Below are 17,983 nucleotides of genomic sequence, written 5' to 3'. Positions count from 1 at the left end.
ATCAGAGCTCTTTCTAGGTTTAATGGCATCGAGGATTGGGTTTCTAGGTCTGTTGAATTTGAGTTGTAACAGATATTGCCTTAACCTTCAAAGGGGAAAATAGAGAATTTTTTAGTCTTAATATTACCTTCTGTTTTGCTTTACCATTCTTCCTCATTTTAACTAAAAGCAACTATTTGAAGTATTGCTCTGATTGACATGTTTATACATTTGATCTTTGGTTTGGCTACACAGTTACATCTTATTCTGTTAATTGGATTTTATTGGGGATAGGAGAACACATTTCAATTAAATGTGGTTCATTTTTTGTTCTTTAATAGTAGCATGTCTCTTGTTTTATGAGAAACAAGATCTACATAAATGGTCCCAAATGTCACTGACTTCACGAACCATAGTTTAAAAAAAGGATCTTTATCCATTGTGTATCTTTGCTATCTAGATATCTCTCATGTTACAAGAGCTGAGGCTGTGTGTGTCGGTTTGTGTAAGGGCCAATACTACAAAGCATGCCTTTATGCTGGATTTAACATTAGTTGGATCAATGGTGAAGTTATGTCTGGCCAGGTAGTAATCTCTTGCTTGTATTTTCTCTTTTGGTTTAGCTTAAATTCTGATACAGTCCATGTGAGCCCCACTTATCTTAAGGACCAAGATTGGGAAGAAGTGCCAAGCATTGTCATCTCTATTCTGGTTTAGCTTAAAATTTTTATTTGTAAATCTGTGCCCATATGCATTGTCGGAGAAACTAAAAAACTTACTCATTCTCAGATTGCATTGTGGAATATGCATCCATTATTCAAAGAAAGGGCAACATTTCAAGCACTCACACTTTCTCTCCTTGCTAGCTAAATTGGTGAGTCTTCCTTCCTTTATACTATATGATACATTGATGAAGTAGATCCGGATGTGCGTCAGAGCTATCCGGATGTTGAGCAAGGGTCCCTGGAAGGTCGGAACCGCTGTTATGACCATGATGAAGTTGTCAATTTCCTATGGACAGCAATATGGGTGGCCTGACCATTTGGACAGGCCTATGTTTATATATTATCTTGAAATTGATGAAGCAGATCCGGATGTGCGTCGGAGCAATCTGGATATTGAGCGAGGGTCCCTGGAATGTGGGAACTGTTGTTATGACTATGATGAAACTGTCCATTTCTTATGGACAACATTGGAGAGGCCTGGCCATTTGAACAGGCCGTGTTTATAACTGTATTTACAGGGACCACACCCTTAACCTAAACCACACCCGAAACCTATAACCTAAACCTAAACCTTAACCTATAACCTATAACCTATAACCTAAACCTAAACCTAAACCTATAACCTATAACCTAAACCTAAATCTAAACCTGTAACCTAAACCTATAACCTATAACTTATAACCTATAACCTAAACCCGATCCTAAACCTGATCTCGAACCCGAACCCGATTTCCTAAACCTATAACTTATTCTTAATTCCCTAAAGCTATAAGCTATAACCTATAACCTAAACCTAAACCCAACCTAAACCTATACCTAAAACCTAAACCTATAACCTTAACCTAAACCAAAACCTATAACCTAAACCTTAAGCTATAACCTATAACCTATAACCTAAACTTATAACTTATAACCTAACCTTAACCTAAGCCTAAAACCTAAACCGAAACCTATAACCTAAACCTATAAACTAAAACCTAAACCTAAACCTTAAACCTAAATGTATTCTTAAATCCCTAAACCTAAACCTACACCTAATCCTAATCTCAACTCCCTAACCTAAACCTAAACCTAAACTTGAAAACCTAAACCTAAACCTGATCCCGAACTCGAACCCGATTTCCTAAATCTAAACCTTAACCTATTCTCAATTCCTTAAAGCTATAACCTATAACCTATAACATATAACCTAAACCTAAACCTTAACTTAAACCTAAACCTAAACCTAAACCTTAACCGAAACCTAAACCTAAACCTATAACCTAAACCTAAACCTTAACCTAAACCTAAACCTAAAACCTTAACCTAAACCTAAACCAAAACCTATAAGCTAAACCTTAACCTATAACCTATAACCTATAACCTAAACTTATAACCGATAACCTAACCTAAACCTATAACCTAAAACCTAAACCTAAACCTAAACCTAAAACTTAAATGTATTCTCAAATCTCTAAACCTAAACCTACACCTAATCATAATCTCAACTTCCTAACCTAAACTTAAACCTAAACTTGAAAACCCAAACCTAAACCCGATCTCGAGCCCGAACCTGATTCCTAAACCTAAACCTTAACCTATTCTCAATTCCCTAAAGCTATAACCTATAACCTACACCTAAACATAACCTAAACCTATAACCTAAACCTAAACCTAAACCTAAAACCTAAATGTATTTTCAAATCCTTAAACCTAAACCTACACCTAATCCTAATCTTAACTCCTTAACCTAAACCTAAACTTGAAAACACAAACTAAACCCGATCTCAAATCCGAACCCGATTTCCTAAACCTAAACCTTAACTTATTCTCAATTCCCTAAAGCTTTAACCTATAACCTATCACTTATAACCTAAACCTAAACTTATAACTTTAATCTAAACCAAAACCAAAACCAAAACCTGTAACCTAAACCTTGACCTATAACCTATAACCTAAACTTATAATATATAACCTAACCTTAACATAAACCTAAAACCTAAACCTATAACCCAAAACCTAAACCTAAAACATAAATGTATTCTCAAATCCCTAAACCTAAACTTACACCTAACCTAATCTCAACTCCCTAACCTAAACCTAAACCTACACCTAATCCTAATCCCAACTCCCTAACCTGAACCTAAACCTAAACTTGAAAACCCAAACCTAAACCCGATCCAGAACCTGAACCCGATTTTCTAAACCTAAACCTTAACCTATTCTCAATTCCTTAAAGCTATAACCTATAACATATAACCTAAACTTAAACCTTAACCTAAACCTAAACTTAAACCAAAGCCTATAAACTAAACCTTAACCTATAACCTATAACCTATAACCCAAACTTATAACTAATAACCTAACCTTAACCTAAACCTAAAACCTAAACCTAAACCTATAATCTAAAACTTAAACCTAAATATATTCTCAAATCCCTAAACCTACACCTACACCTAATCCTAATCTCAACTCCCTAACATAAACGTAAACCTAAACTTGAAAAGCCAAACCTAAACCCGATCCCGAACCCGAACCTGATTTCCTAAACCTAAACCTTAACCTATTCTCAATTCCATAAAGCTATAACCTATAATATCCACCTAAACCTAACCTAAACCTATAACCTTAACCTAAACCTAAACCTAAAACCTAAATATATTCTCAAATCCTTAAACCTAAACCTATACCTAATCCTAATCTCAACTCCTTAACCTAAACCTAAACTTGAAAACCCAAACTAAACCTGATCTCAAACCCGAACCCAATTTCCTAAACCTAAACCTTAACCTATTCTCAATTCCCTAAAGTTTCAACCTATAACCTATAACAAATAGCCTAAACCTAAATCTTAACCTTAACCTAAACCTAAACCTATAACCTTAACCTAAACCAAAACCTATAACCTATAAACTAAACTTATAACCTAACCTTAACATAAACCTAAAACCTAAACCTAAACCTAAACCTAAAACATAAATGTATTCTCAAATCCTTAAATCTAAACCTACACCTAATCCTAATCTCAACTCCCTAACCTAAACCTAAACCTACACCTAATCCTAATCTCAACTCCCTAACCTAAACCTAAACCTAAACGTGAAAACCCAAACCTAAACCCGATCCCGAACCCAAACCCGATTTCCTAAACCTATACCTTAACCTATTCTCAATTCCTTAAAGCTATAACCTATAACCTATAACCTATAACATATAACTGTTCACTCCCCAAGTATAGGGTTGTGATGTAGTAATAAACTCGGTAAGACCGAGGTCGAATCCACAGGGACTGAAACTTGTACGTGATCTGAAACTAACTAGATATAGAACTAGCAAAAAGATGTGATCTAAATCCAATGTAAATTGATGAATAATGGTGAGAGATTAATCTAAATTTAAGGAATTCAGAGGAAGGGGAACTAGGGATTCAGAGGATCCACTTGTAGAGATCAGGGAGATCTTATGCCTGCATCAGGAATCATGGAAATCAAACTGAACTTACTTGATTTAGTCTTTACGAGATGAATGGTATATGAATTAGAATGGATTCCATCACCAAACCATACCCAGGAGACAAAGTTAACAACAGAATTAAACTAATCACCAACCAATCAACATGCTATGAAGGTTAGGAAGGGTACCATCATCCTACCATGCCCAGGAGACGATGGTGAACAATAGGGCTCCCTGACGTCATAAAAAAGGGAAAAGAAAATATTCAAAGCCATTGCAAGCCCATTGTAATTTCAGTCACAATAGACCATTAAAGACTAAACACATTCCTTCCATAATCAACTAAAAACAAATTCAGTTCATGAGTTTACATTAAAAGCATAGAATAGAATCTCCCATCTCGCTACAGGCTTCACCTCTTAGCCCTAGCTAAGAGGTTTAGCCACACATGAATGGGCTGAACAAAGCAACAAAATAAAAATAAAAAGAGAAAGAAAAGAATAGGAAGGAAAGAGAGTACCAGATCTCAATCCTCTTCCAGCCTCACGTTCCACTGACTGTTCGTCCTCCAAGGCTGCCCTTCCGATCCCAAACCTCCTTCTTGAATCCCCCCCCCTTCTCTCTCTCTCTCTGTTTTATCTCTACCAGGGGTCCGGAACAGCTGTTGCGATATACGTAGTCCATAAGGGTGCGTGTCAACGTGCGCAGCAGACGAAACGCAGGAAAGCACTTGCGTTTGGCTTGAGATTTTGGACGACTGATCGTCCAAAATCAGAATCGGACTTCTTGGTGGTGGTCACGGCTCCATGTTGATGAGAATGAACGGTTTAGATTGCTGATCCGATCACCATCTTGATCAAGGAACGGCCCGGAAGTCCCGGTTGCGCGCAACAGAGCTTGCGCGCTTCTTGCGCTGGGATGTTGGTGGATGCCATGATTGAATTCAGTTGAGAAATCCACACCATCCATTGAAATCCTTGTGAAAAACCATTCGGGAATGGTGATTTTTGGAGTGAAATCGATGGGGTACACAAGATCTTCAACTCCGCCGTTCATCCTGCATTTAACGGCTGGGATCATGAAAACGCTTGTATAGTGGCAAAAAGACACTTAGGCGTTGGTCTTGGCCATCTTATAAGGCATGTGAACGGGTCGGATCATCGAAATTAACAGCGAGTGGGGCCCACAGAGATCGCCCGTCGAAACAGCGTCGGACGCTGTTTCTTTTAAAAACGGACTTCGGGTCGGTCCGTGGTTTGACCGGACTCTCCGTCAGGTGCACTTCTCGTGCACATGTACCCTATGTACATGCGATGTACATGGTTCATCATGATGTTCGAGAGAAATCTGTGTCGTCCATCCATTTTTTCAACTCATTTAACGCGTTGATACCAATTTTGAAGCATATCCAGATAGCAGGTGGGCCCTAAATCAAGGGTTTATGAGGCTGATCTGTCCGTTGGGCCACTTCCAGAGGGATTCATTGGCTGAAATTTGACGTGTACGGTTAGTTTTTGGTCCTCGAGCCATGTATAAAGTTTCGAGCTAAACGGATGGTGGGAACCCTGTGATCTTGCATTCTGGACCAATTTCGGGCCACTTGAGCTTCAGTTTCTCGATTTTCGTGAATCCCTACGCGTAATTCCGTCAATCTTGGTCACCTGGGGTTTGTCTCATGCTTTGGTGAATTCAGAGTGTCAATCCATACATTTAGTGCCTTTTCCAGTCCAGGCTCGTGAATACGCCCTGCAACACAAACACGATTTAAATCGGGCCGTTAAACAGTATCATGTTTGAAAATTCAAGCAATAACAAGGTCTGATATGCAATATTTGACCCTCAACACAACCCCCAACCAGCATTTTGCTAGTCCCGAGCAAAATATGCGAAAAGTAAGTTGAGAATTACAGAACAATTTATAAACTCGAGTGATTTTTGTAGAATAATCCAGATATGAGAATTCTCAGATTCATGAATGTTGGGTATTACTTTCTCCTAAACTCAGGTGCACGGCAAACTTCATAATCAAGTTCAAAGTATTATTCTATCAATTAGAACAGTTCTAAACATTGAATTCCATGGATGTATAGTCTAATCTTGACTTGTCAACATTAAGATTCACTTCTCTATTTAAGGATATCATTGGTAACCAATAAGAGAATTCATGATAACTCAAACTTGCCTCACACATTATCTTTTTATTCTTTTAATTTTTAATTTTTTCATTAAAAGTAATGCCAAAAAGGGGAATCAAATCCTCACCTATAGGGAGCAAACCTATGATGAAGACCGTACACCCAAAATTTTTTCACATATCATTCATAGGGAATTAAATCTGCACCTATAGGGAGCAAACCTATGGTGTAGACCATTCGCCCAATCCTTTCAATTTCTCAGGTTGGTTCCTTTCAAGCTTAGTGATCACCAAATTAATCCTTCAATATCAAATGAAACCTTAATGTGTAAGCGAGATGTGACATATAAGATCATAACTCAATTAATGTTTACAACTTCTAATTCTGGATTAACAATTCAAACTTAACCATGAAATCCAACAGATACTGACTCCAAGCGCCTTAAATTACCAACATCACATATCTTGAAATTCCAAGTGCCCTAGATGGCTGTCAAAATTCCTTCGAATTCACAAGAAAGTCCAAAAAAAATAAAATTAAAAATTAAAAATTTTCACAATTTTTACTCAAGACCAAGAAAACGCTAATTAGGAAACCTAATTTCCCACCCCCAACCTAAAATCTACATTGTCCTCAATGTAAAAGAAATAAGCATGCAATGCACATGGGACAACGAAAACATGAGAGGAGTGATGGAAAGATAGTACCTTGATGAAAGAATCAAGAGGCTTTCCAAAGATATCTACGTAAGAGCGGGTCAGCACAAGAGAGAAACCAATAGAAGTAAAATAAAAATAACAAAAAATGAAATCCTACCTACACCACTTTCGTAGGTGCTCTCGATTGCATTTAGCGTATGCAACAAGCCTTTAAACCCCTAGGTTGCCCCTAGTGGACGAGTTGTAGTCTCGTGAGGGTTTGCAGTAATGTTACCCACAAACATTGAACTAATTAATGATAGAAATAAAATGAAATGAAGAGCTGGGTTGCCTCCCAGGAGTGCTAAGTTTACCATCCTCAGCCAGACAAATAAAGTAACTACCCTAGTCCTAAGAAAACAGGAAACCTACCTATACCTCCATCAGACTAGGAGATCAACCTTGGTAAACAGGATCAGTCAGAGGCATGGATATGTCCTCTGAATCAAATTTCTCGACAAATAGTTTCAATTGATGTCCATTGACTTTAAACTCCTTGCCATTGTCGAGATCTCTAATCTCAACGGCCCCATGAGGAAAAACAGTAATAACAATATAAGTGTCGGTCCAACGAGATCGAAGCTTACCCAGAAAGAGATGTAATCGAGAATTGTACAAAAGGACCTTTTGACCTGGTGTGAATGATTTTTACAAAATGTATTGGTCATGAAATGCTTTCATCTTGTCCTTGTAAATTCTCGAATTATCGTACGCATCATTCCGGATTTCCTCCAGTTCATTCAATTGAAGTTTGCGTAGCGAGCCAGCGTTGTCCAGATTGAAATTAAGATTTTTGATCGTCCAGTACGCTTTATGTTCCAGCTCTACAGGTAAGTGACAAGCCTTCCCATAGACAAGTCTAAAGGGAGACATTCCAATAGGGGTTTTAAAGGCAGTACGGTATGCCCATAAGGCATCGGTCAATCGAATTGACCAATCCTTACGATCAGGGTTAACCGTTTTCTCCAAAATGTGTTTGATTTTCCTATTAAAAATCTCGGCTTACCCACTTGTCTATGGGTGGTACGGGGTGCTCACTTTGTGAGAGATACCATATTTCTTCATTAAGCTCTCAAATGGTTTATTACAAAAGTGTGAGCCCCCATCACTAATAATGGCTCGAGGTGTTCCGAATCGAGAAAGGATGTTTTCTTTTAGGAATTTAATGACCGTGCGATGGTCATTAGTTCGACCCGAAATCGCTTCGACCCATTTAGTCACATAATCCACAGCGAGCAAAATATACAGATTTCCAAATGATTGGGGGAATGGTCCCATGAAATCGATGCCCCAGCAATCAAATACTTTAATGATAAGGATGGGATTCAAAGGCATCATATTTCGACGGGACAATGCTCCCAATTTCTGACAACGCTCACAAGCTTTGCAAAACTCATGAGTGTCCCTAAACATAGTGGGTCAGTAAAAACTACACTGCAGAATCTTGGTCGTGGTCTTTTTAGCAGAAAAGTGACCACCACAGGCCTGTGAGTGACAGAAGGAGATGATGCTCTGATGCTCATCGTCTGGTACACATCTCCTTAGGATTTGGTCTGGGCAATATTTAAATAAATAAGGATCATCCCAGAAAAAGTTGCGCACCTCGGTGAAGAATTTCTTCTTATCTTGCGCAGTCCACTGTGTCGGTATGGCACTTGTAGCAAGATAATTAGCAATATCAGCGAACCAAGGTGAATGGGAGACTTTGAACAGTTGTTCGTCAGGGAACATGTCGTTGATATGGGTCGTCTCAAGGGAATCAGAGGTATTAAGACGAGAAAGGTGATCGGCCACTACGTTCTCTACTCCCTTTTTATCTTTAATTTTCAAATCAAATTCTTGGAGTAGAAGGATCCATCGTATCAAACGGGGCTTAGAATCATTCTTAGAAAGAAGATACTTAAGTGCCGCATGATCTGTGTAGATAATGATCTTGGATTCGATCAAGTAGGACCTAAATTTGTCCAAGGCGAACACTACAGCTAAGAGTTCCTTTTCCGTAGTCGAGTAGTTCACCTGGGCAAAATTTAAAGTTCTACTTGCGTAATGAATGACGTAGGGTGGCCTAACACCGCCCCAAGAGCATAATCAGAAGCGTCACACATAAGCTCAAAAGGAAGGCTTCAGTCGGGTAGCTGCACGATGCAGTGGTTAACGTGCCCTTAAGCTTGGTGAAAGCTTCCTAGCATTGCTCAGTCCACTCGTACAGAGCATCCTTTTGAAGAAGATTACATAAAGGACGAGAGAGGAGACTAAAGTCCTTTATGAATCGCCTATAAAATCCTGCGTGTCCTAAGAAGGATCGCACGTCTCTGATGTTCTTGGGTGGAGGTAGGTTAGAGATAAGATCGATTTTTGCCTTATCTACCTCGATTCCCTTGGACGAGATGAAATGCCCAAGGACAATTTCCTTCTGAACCATGAAATGACACTTCTCCCAATTAAGTACGAAGTTCTTTTCTTCACATCTTTTCAGCACACATTTAAGACTTTCCAAGCACTTGCTGAAAGATGGACCATAAATAGAGAAATCATCCATGAAGACCTCTAGATATTGCCCCACCATATCAGAAAAGATACTAAGCATACATCGCTGAAAGGTGGCAGGGGTATTACATAGTCCGAATGACATCCTTCGATAGGCAAAGGTGCCGTAGGGACATGTAAATGTGGTCTTTTCCTGGTCTTCAGGGGCTATCTCTATCTGGTTGTAGCCCGAATACCCGTCAAGGAAATTGTAATAGGAATGACCAGCTAACCTTTCAAGGATTTGATCAATGAATGGTAAAGGAAAGTTGTCTTTCCTTGTAACGGTATTCAACTTCCTGTAGTCAATGCACATTCTCTAACCAGTAGTGACTCTAGTTGGCACGAGTTCATTATTAGCATTGGCTATGATGGTGATTCCGGACTTCTTAGGGACCACTTGAGTTGGGCTCACCCATTGACTATCAGATATAGGGTATATGATACCCACGTCCAATAGTTTAAGAATCTCGGCCTTAACCACTTCCTTCATGTTTGGATTTAGTCTACGTTGTGGTTGCCGAGCGGTTTTTACATTATCCTCAAGATATATGCGGTGAGTACAAATCGAGGGATCGATTCCCTTGAGGTCCGCTATCGTCCATCTTAGGGCTCCTTTATGCTCAATGAGAGTGGATATGAGCATACTCTCCTGTTCTTTCTCCAGGTGGGCAGAGATCACCACCGGGTATGTCTCATCTTGACCTAAATAGGCATATTTCAAATCAAAGGGCAAACGTTTTAGGTCAAGCTTCGGCGGCTTGAGGTTAGACGGTAGAGGCACTACATCGGTTTGTGGCAATTCTTCAAATTGTAGCCTCCACCGGTTAACTTCAAGTACCGGTGCAGTATCAAGGAAGGCGCACGTCTCCCTAATCATGTCATCATCAAAATCATGGGAGTGGGCCAGGCACGTCTCTAGATGGTCGGAGGATAAGGTTAGAGGTGTCGTATCTTCCACGAAAGAGTCAATCATGTTAATGTCGTGGAAATCGTCATCCTCCTCTAAGTTTTTGCCGTTATTGAAAAAGATGTTTGACTCCAATGTCATATTCCCAAAAGACATAGTCATGACACCATTCCTGCAATTGATAATTGCATTTGAAGTGGCAAGGAATGGGCGGCCAAGAATAACGGGGATCTGAGTGCTTATGTTATTGATGGGTTCGGTGTCCAGGATGGTAAAATCTACAAGGTAGTAAAATCTATCAACTTGGACCAACACATCCTTGATTATCCCTCTTGGTACACGAACAGAGCGATTAGCAAGTTATAGTGTGGTTAGGGTGGGTTTTAATTCACCCAAACCTAACTGTTTGTATACCGAGTAGGGAATCAGATTAACGCTCGCTCCTAAGTCAAGAAGTGCGTGATCAATTTGATGGTTCCCGATTACACATGATATAGTTGGGCTACCGGGATCCTTGAATTTCTGCGTCACGTCTTGCTTCAGGATAGCACTCACTTTCTCAGTCAAGAAAATTTTCTTTTGAATACTTTGCCGTCTTTTGGTCATGCATAAGTCTTTCAGAAATTTGGCATATGAAGGAATCTGTTTCACGACATCAAGTAGAGGAATGTTGACTTTCACTTGTTTCAACACCTCTAGGATATCCTAAGAGTTAGAGAGAGGTTTTGGTGAAACCAACCATTGGGGGAACGGAGCAACTGGCTTCTCTAGAAGTTCCGGTTCTAATTTTTGTGGGGCATCACTAGATCCATCATTGTTGTCCTTTCCTGGTTCTTGAGGCTTTTCGGGCCTAACTGGAAGAGTTTTATCAATGATCTTTCCACTCCTAAGAGTGGTGATGGATTTAGCGTGCCCCATCTGATTTGAAGAGCTGGGATCATTAATCTCGTACTGCGGTTTAGGATTGGGGAGAGGTTGTGCAGGAAGCATCCCCTTTTCTATAATCGTCATACGAGAATCTATCTTTTGTATAAAATCTGTAATTCCCCGCATTGCCTGAGCCAGCTCTTGTATAGAATTTTGAACCGGTTCCTCTTGAGGTTTCACTTGATTTGGATTTTGATTGAAGAAACCTTGAGGGGTAGCCATTTGTCCATTCCTCCAACTAAAGTTTGGATGATTTTTCCAACCAGAATTGTACGTATTGGAGTTAGGTCCAGTAAAAGGTCTTTGATAGTTGTTTACGGCATTAGCTTGTTCATTCAACACTCCTCGAAAGGTGGGTATTGTAGGATAATTTTTAGTCGTATGAATGTTGCAATCACAGATGCCGCAAACAATTTCATTAACCTTATCCTTCTTTCCTTCCATGGCCACAACTTTCCTTATGAGCGTAGTCACTTTACACTTGAGATCATCCTCTTCTTTCAAGAGATATAATCCACCTTTCTCCTTTAATTGAGTCGGCCTAGACGTGGTGTTCGCCATTGGGTAATAGTCCCATGATTGTGTTTTTTCAGCAAGACTATCGAGGTAATCCCATACCTCGTCAACATCTTTATTAATGAACTCTCCATTACACATTGTCTCGACCATTTGGTGCATGGAAGATGTCAGTCCATCATAGAAAAAATTTGTAATGCGCCACGTTTCAAATCCGTGTTGTGGGCATGAACTGACCAAATCTTTGAATCTTTCCCAACATTGGAAGAATATTTCATCTTCCTTTTGGGCAAAGTTCATGATTGCTTTTCTGAGGGTAGTCGTTTTATGATGTGGGAAGAATTTTTTTATGAATTCCCTCTGCATGTCGTTTCATGTGCCAATGGATCTAGGACGCAGTGAATGTAACCACGTCTTAGCTTTCTCTTTTAAGGAAAAAGGAAAGAGTTTCAGCCTGATTGTATCCTCAGATACATTAGGAAAACATAATGTAGCTATAATCTCATCGAACTCTTTCAAATGTAAATATGGATTTTCTGATTCAAGTCCATGGAATTTGGGAAGGAGTTGGATAACTCCTGGCTTGATGTCCATTATTTGTCCTGTGTTTTCAGGGAAAATCATGCATGAGGGCATACTCACCCCCGCCAGTTGTAGATAATCTCGTAAAGTACGAGGCGGGGGTGCCTGATGCACCTCATTCTCATCTTGGGTATCCTCCACCCTGGGTGGGAGTAGAGGAGGTTGGTCTTCAGTCATAACTTCAGTTAACTTAGGGAATTTCGAGCGGTGTCTAATCCTGCAATGGATAGTCAACCCCTCAACCAATCCTCCTTCAGTCAAGAGACGTCGAGTGTTGTCACGGGCCCACTTGGGCATGAAACACTCGCAGCCCTCAATCAAATTCAAAGTCTAATCTTAAGAAAGGAAAAGAAAATCTAAAAAGAAAGAGAGGGAGAGTTGGAAAGAAATTACCAAATTGAAGCCCCTAAGTTAAAAACCTGCAAAATAAAACAAAATAAGTTAGATTCTAAAAGAAGAAAAGTCTAAACTAGAAAGTAAATTACTAAAAGAGAACTGAAAAATAGAAAATAGAGAGAAAGTTTACCGAATTAGAAATTTCTACCTTAAAAGCCTACACAGTAAGAAAGTTAGTTTCTAAAAAGGAAAGAATCTCTAAAGAGGAAAATAACTAACCTAGTTTCTAGAAACAAAAGAGGAGATACTAAAAGAATAGAAAATTTTTAAAATTAAAAGAAAGCTTAGAATAAGAAAATTTCTAAAACTCAAATAATAATTCTAAAAAGAGAAAAAGTAGAGGATTTAGAAAGGAATTACCAATTTTGAGACTTATGTCAGAATCCTACAAAACAGGAAAACACGTTAGTTTCTAAAAATAAAATAAAATAAAAGCATTTAACCTAAAGTTAGTGAAATCCTAATCTTAACCTAATTCTAAAACTAATTAATTTCAGAAAAACGTAACTGTCAGTCCCCGGCAACGGCGCCAAAAACTTGTTCACTCCCCAAGTATAGGGTCGTGATGTAATAATAAACTCGGTAAGACCGAGGTCGAATCCACAGGGACTGAAACTTGTACGTGATCTGAAACTAACTAGATATAGAACTAGCAAAAGATGTAATCTAAATCCAATGTAAATTAATGAATAATGGTGAGAGATTAATCTAAACTTAAGGAATTCAGAGGAAGGAGAACTATGGATTAAGAGGATTCACTTGTAGAGATCAGGGAGATCTTATGCCTGCATCAAGAATCATGGAAATCAAACTGAACTTACTTGATTTAGTCTTTACGAGATGAATGGTATATGAATTAGAATGGATTCCATCACCAAACCATACCCAGGAAACAAAGTTAACAACAGAATTAAACTAATCACCAACCAATCAACATGCTATGAAGGTTAGGAAGGGTACCATCATCCTACCATGCCCAGGAGACGATGGTGAACAATAGGGCTCCCTGACGTCATAAAAAAGGGAAAAGAAAATATTCAAAGCCATTGCAAGCCCATTGTAATTTCAGTCACAATAGACCATTAAAGACTAAACACATTCCTTCCATAATCAACTAAAAACAAATTCAGTTCATGAGTTTACATTAAAAGCATAGAATAGAATCTCCCATCTCGCTACAGGCTTCACCTCTTAGCCCTAGCTAAGAGGTTTAGCCACACATGAATGGGCTGAACAAAGCAACAAAATAAAAATAAAAAGAGAAAGAAAAGAACAAGAAGGAAAGAGAGAACCAGATCTCAATCCTCCTCTAGCCTCACGTTCCACTGACCGTTCGTCCTCCAAGGCTGCCCTTCTGATCCCAAAACTCCTGCTTGCATCCCCCTCCATCTCTCCTTTTTCTTGTATTTTATACCTGCCAGGGGTCCGGAACAGCTGCTGCGATATACGCAGTCCATAAGCGTGCGCGTCAACGTGCGCAGCAGACGAAACGCAGAAAAGCACTTGCGTTTGGCTTGAGATTTTGGACGACTGATCGTCCAAAATCAGAATCGGACTTCTTGGTGGTGGTCACGGCTCCATGTTGATGAGAATGAACGGTTTGGATTGCTGATCCGATCACCATCTTGATCAAGGAACGGCCCGGAAGTCCCGGTTGCGCGCAACAGAGCTTGCGCGCTTCTTGCGCTGGGATGTTGGTGGAGGCCATGATTGAATTCGGTTGAGAAATCCACACCGTCCATTGAAATCCTTGTGAAAAACCATTCGGGAATGGTGATTTTTGGAGTGAAATCGATGGGGTACACAAGATCTTCAACTCCGCCGTTCATCCTGCATTTAACGGCTGGGATCATGAAAACGCTTGTATAGTGGCAAAAAGACACTTAGGCGTTGGTCTTGGCCATCTTATAAGGCATGTGAACGGGTCGGATCATCGAAATTAACAGCGAGTGGGGCCCACAGAGATCGCCCGTCGAAACAGCGTCGGACGCTGTTTCTTTTAAAAACGGACTTCGGGTCAGTCCGTGGTTTGACCGGACTCTCCGTCAGGTGCACTTCTCGTGCACATGTACCCTATGTACATGCGATGTACATATGGGTTCATCGTGATATTTGAGAGATATCTGTGCCGTCCATCCATTTTTTCAACTCATTTAACGCGTTGATACCAATTTTGAAGCATATCCAGATAGCAGGTGGGCCCCAAATCAAGGGTTTATGAGGCTGATCTATCCGTTGGGCCACTTCCAGAGGGATCCACTGGCTGAAATTTGACGTGTACGGTTAGTTTTTGGTCCTTGAGCCATGTATAAAGTTTCGAGCTAAACAGATGGTGGGAACCCTGTGATCTTGCATTCTGGACCAATTTCGGGCCACTTGAGCTTCAGTTTCTCGATTTTTGCGGATCCCTAGCGCGTAATTCCATCGATCTTGGTCCCCTGGGGTTTGTCTCATGCTTTGGTGAATTCAGAGCGTCAATCTATACATTTAGTACCTTTTCCAGTCCAGACTCGTGAATACGCCCTGCAACACAAACACGATTTAAATCGGGCTGTTAAACAGTATCATGTTTGAAAATCCAGGCAATAACAGGGTCTGATATGCAATATTTGACCCTCAACAATAACCTAAACCTAAACCTAAAAAAAAACCTATAAACGAAACCTTAACCTATAACCTATAACCTATAACCTATAACCTAACTTATAACCGATAACCTAACCTTAACCTATAACCTATAACCTAAACCTAAACCTATAACCTAAAACCTAAACCTAAACCTATAACCTAAATGTATTCTCAAATTCCTAAACCTAAACCTATACCTAATCCTAATCTCAATTCCCTAACCTAAATGTAAACCTAAACTTGAAAACCCAAACCTAAACCCGATCCCGAACTCGAACCTGATTTCCTAAACCTAAACCTTAACCTATTCTCAATTCCCTAAAACTATAACTTATAACCTACACCTAAACCTAACGTAAACCTATAACCTTAACCTAAACCTAAACTTAAAACCTAAATGTATTCTTAAATCCTTAAACCTGAACCTACACCTAATCTTAATTTCAACTCCTTAACCTAAACCTAAACTTGAAAACCCAAACTAAACCTGATCTCAAATCCAAACCCGATTTCCTAAACCTAAACCTTAATCTATTCTCAATTCCCTAAAGCTTTAACTTATAACCTATCACCTATAACCTAAACCTAAACCTATAACCTTAACCTAAACTAAAACCAAAACCAAAACCTATAACCTAAACCTTGACCTATAACCTATAACCTAAACTTATAACCTATTACCCAACCTTAACATAAACCTAAAAGCTGAACCTATAACCTATAACCTAAACCTAAACCTAAAACCTAAATGTATTCTCAAATCTCTAAACCTAAACCTACACCTAATCCTAATCTCAACTCCCTAACCTAAGCCTAAACCTACACCTAATCCTAATCTCAACTCCCTAACCTAAACCTAAACCTAAATTTGAAAACCCAAACCTAAACCTAATCCCGAACCCGAACCCGATTTCCTAGACCTAAACCTTAACCTATTCTCAATTCCCTAAAGCTATAACCTATAACATAAACCTAACCTAAACCTAAAACCTTAACTTAAACCTAGGTTTTGAGTTTAAAAGTCCATCATAGGTTTGAACACATTACTCATGTTGGATTTTGCCATAGTTTAGAAGATTTATAGTACATTTTTGATTTCTTCATATATAAGTTTTTTTTTTGTCTTTCTTCCTTTTGAGATGTGTACAAAGGCATGCTTGTTTGATTGTGTTTACAAATGCTGTTTTATACAGGCTGACAAGCTAAAGAAGTTAGTGGAGGATGAAATTCATTTTCTCAAGGGAAGGGTTTCAAAACTTGAAAGTGATCTTGTGTCGAAGTCCACAAAAGTTACATCTGCAGTTTCAAGGAAAGAAGAAGCTTTATCTTCTGCATTTGCTGAAATTGACCGTCTGAAGGAAGAAAATTCTGTAAAAACGTGAGCATTATTGAATGCATATGGAGGTTGTTTACTGTGTTGGAGTGTATTTGTTTCTTGCACATGAGGGCATACCTTAATTGTAATTCCTATGATAGGTTGAGCAAAGTGAAGTATTGTTTATTTAGAAATGTGAATGTAGGATGCATTGTATGATTTGATTGCTATTTGTAATAAATGCATTGTTTTTTTCTGATTGCATTTTATGTACTATTTCTATCAGCATTAAGTTTAGATAAGTTATCAATCACAGCAGGTTCTTATAATGGAAATAGGTCGTATTATTATAATTTTTAAAAAAATAGCTACAAATATAATCCGTAGCTATAGCTACGGCTTTTGTCCGTAGCTATTGGTATCTTTTGCTACGGATATTATTAGTGTTATTGGTATCTATTGCTACGGATAAAATCCCTTTTGCTACGGATATGATCCGTAGCACGGCTGTCGCTATTGGTGGGGAAGCTAAAGGTTTTGCTACGGATATAAGCCGTATCTATTGGTATCTATTGCTATGGATTATATTCGTAGCTATTGGTATCTATTGCTACGCATATAATTCGTAGCTATACCTTTAGCTATCCCACCAATAGCGATGGACATTCTACGGATCATATCCGTAGCAAAATCCCTTTTGCTACGGTTTTTGGCCGTAGCCTTTGACTGTTTTTCTTATAGTGATTGCTGCCCTCAAATGACCTTACCCAGTTTATAACTTTTTCCTCCTTTTCATTCTCCCATGCATTGAGGTCTTTTGTAATGCTATTAAGAACAGGACCTTAATAGTAACTCATTACAGTTTCTTTTCATTATTCACCACCACCACCACCATCATGGCCTTTTTCCAGCTATTTGTGGTTGACTACATGATTTGATTGGGAAATATTTGATAATCAGCTGCCACCTGACATAAACTCTCTTCCTTTTCCTTGGCTTGGGACCAGCTGGCATGTTGCTATCTGGCAAAGTTCTGGATAATGTTCACCCTTGTTAAGTTAAAAAAAAAAAAGCTAATGCTCACTTTTGTTATGACTCCGTAATGTTTCTTTCCATTAATCACCATCATCACTATCATCACAGCCTTTCCAAGCTATTCAGGGTTGGCATCAGGGTTTGCTCGGGAAAAATTTGATGACTAGCTGCGCACCTGA

General features: G+C 39.1%; 1 long non-coding RNA gene and 1 other non-coding gene across 2 annotated transcripts; both read left to right on the top strand.

Annotated features, from left to right (window-relative positions):
* The first annotated feature begins 662 nt into the window (after positions 1-662).
* On the top strand, positions 663-16,784 carry LOC131221696 (uncharacterized). The gene is made up of 2 exons (XR_009159532.1): positions 663-853; positions 16,648-16,784. It is a non-coding gene; the product is annotated as an uncharacterized LOC131221696 (long non-coding RNA).
* On the top strand, positions 12,060-12,166 carry LOC131222242 (small nucleolar RNA R71). Its single transcript, XR_009159949.1, has one exon. It is a non-coding gene; the product is annotated as a small nucleolar RNA R71 (small nucleolar RNA).
* Positions 16,785-17,983: the final 1,199 nt, after the last annotated feature.

Source organism: Magnolia sinica, chromosome 12 (genome assembly GCF_029962835.1).
Source record: "Magnolia sinica isolate HGM2019 chromosome 12, MsV1, whole genome shotgun sequence".
NCBI classification, from domain to species: Eukaryota; Viridiplantae; Streptophyta; class Magnoliopsida; order Magnoliales; family Magnoliaceae; genus Magnolia; species Magnolia sinica.
Note: the sequence above shows the minus strand (reverse complement) of the source record. Positions and strands in the feature narration are given on the sequence as shown.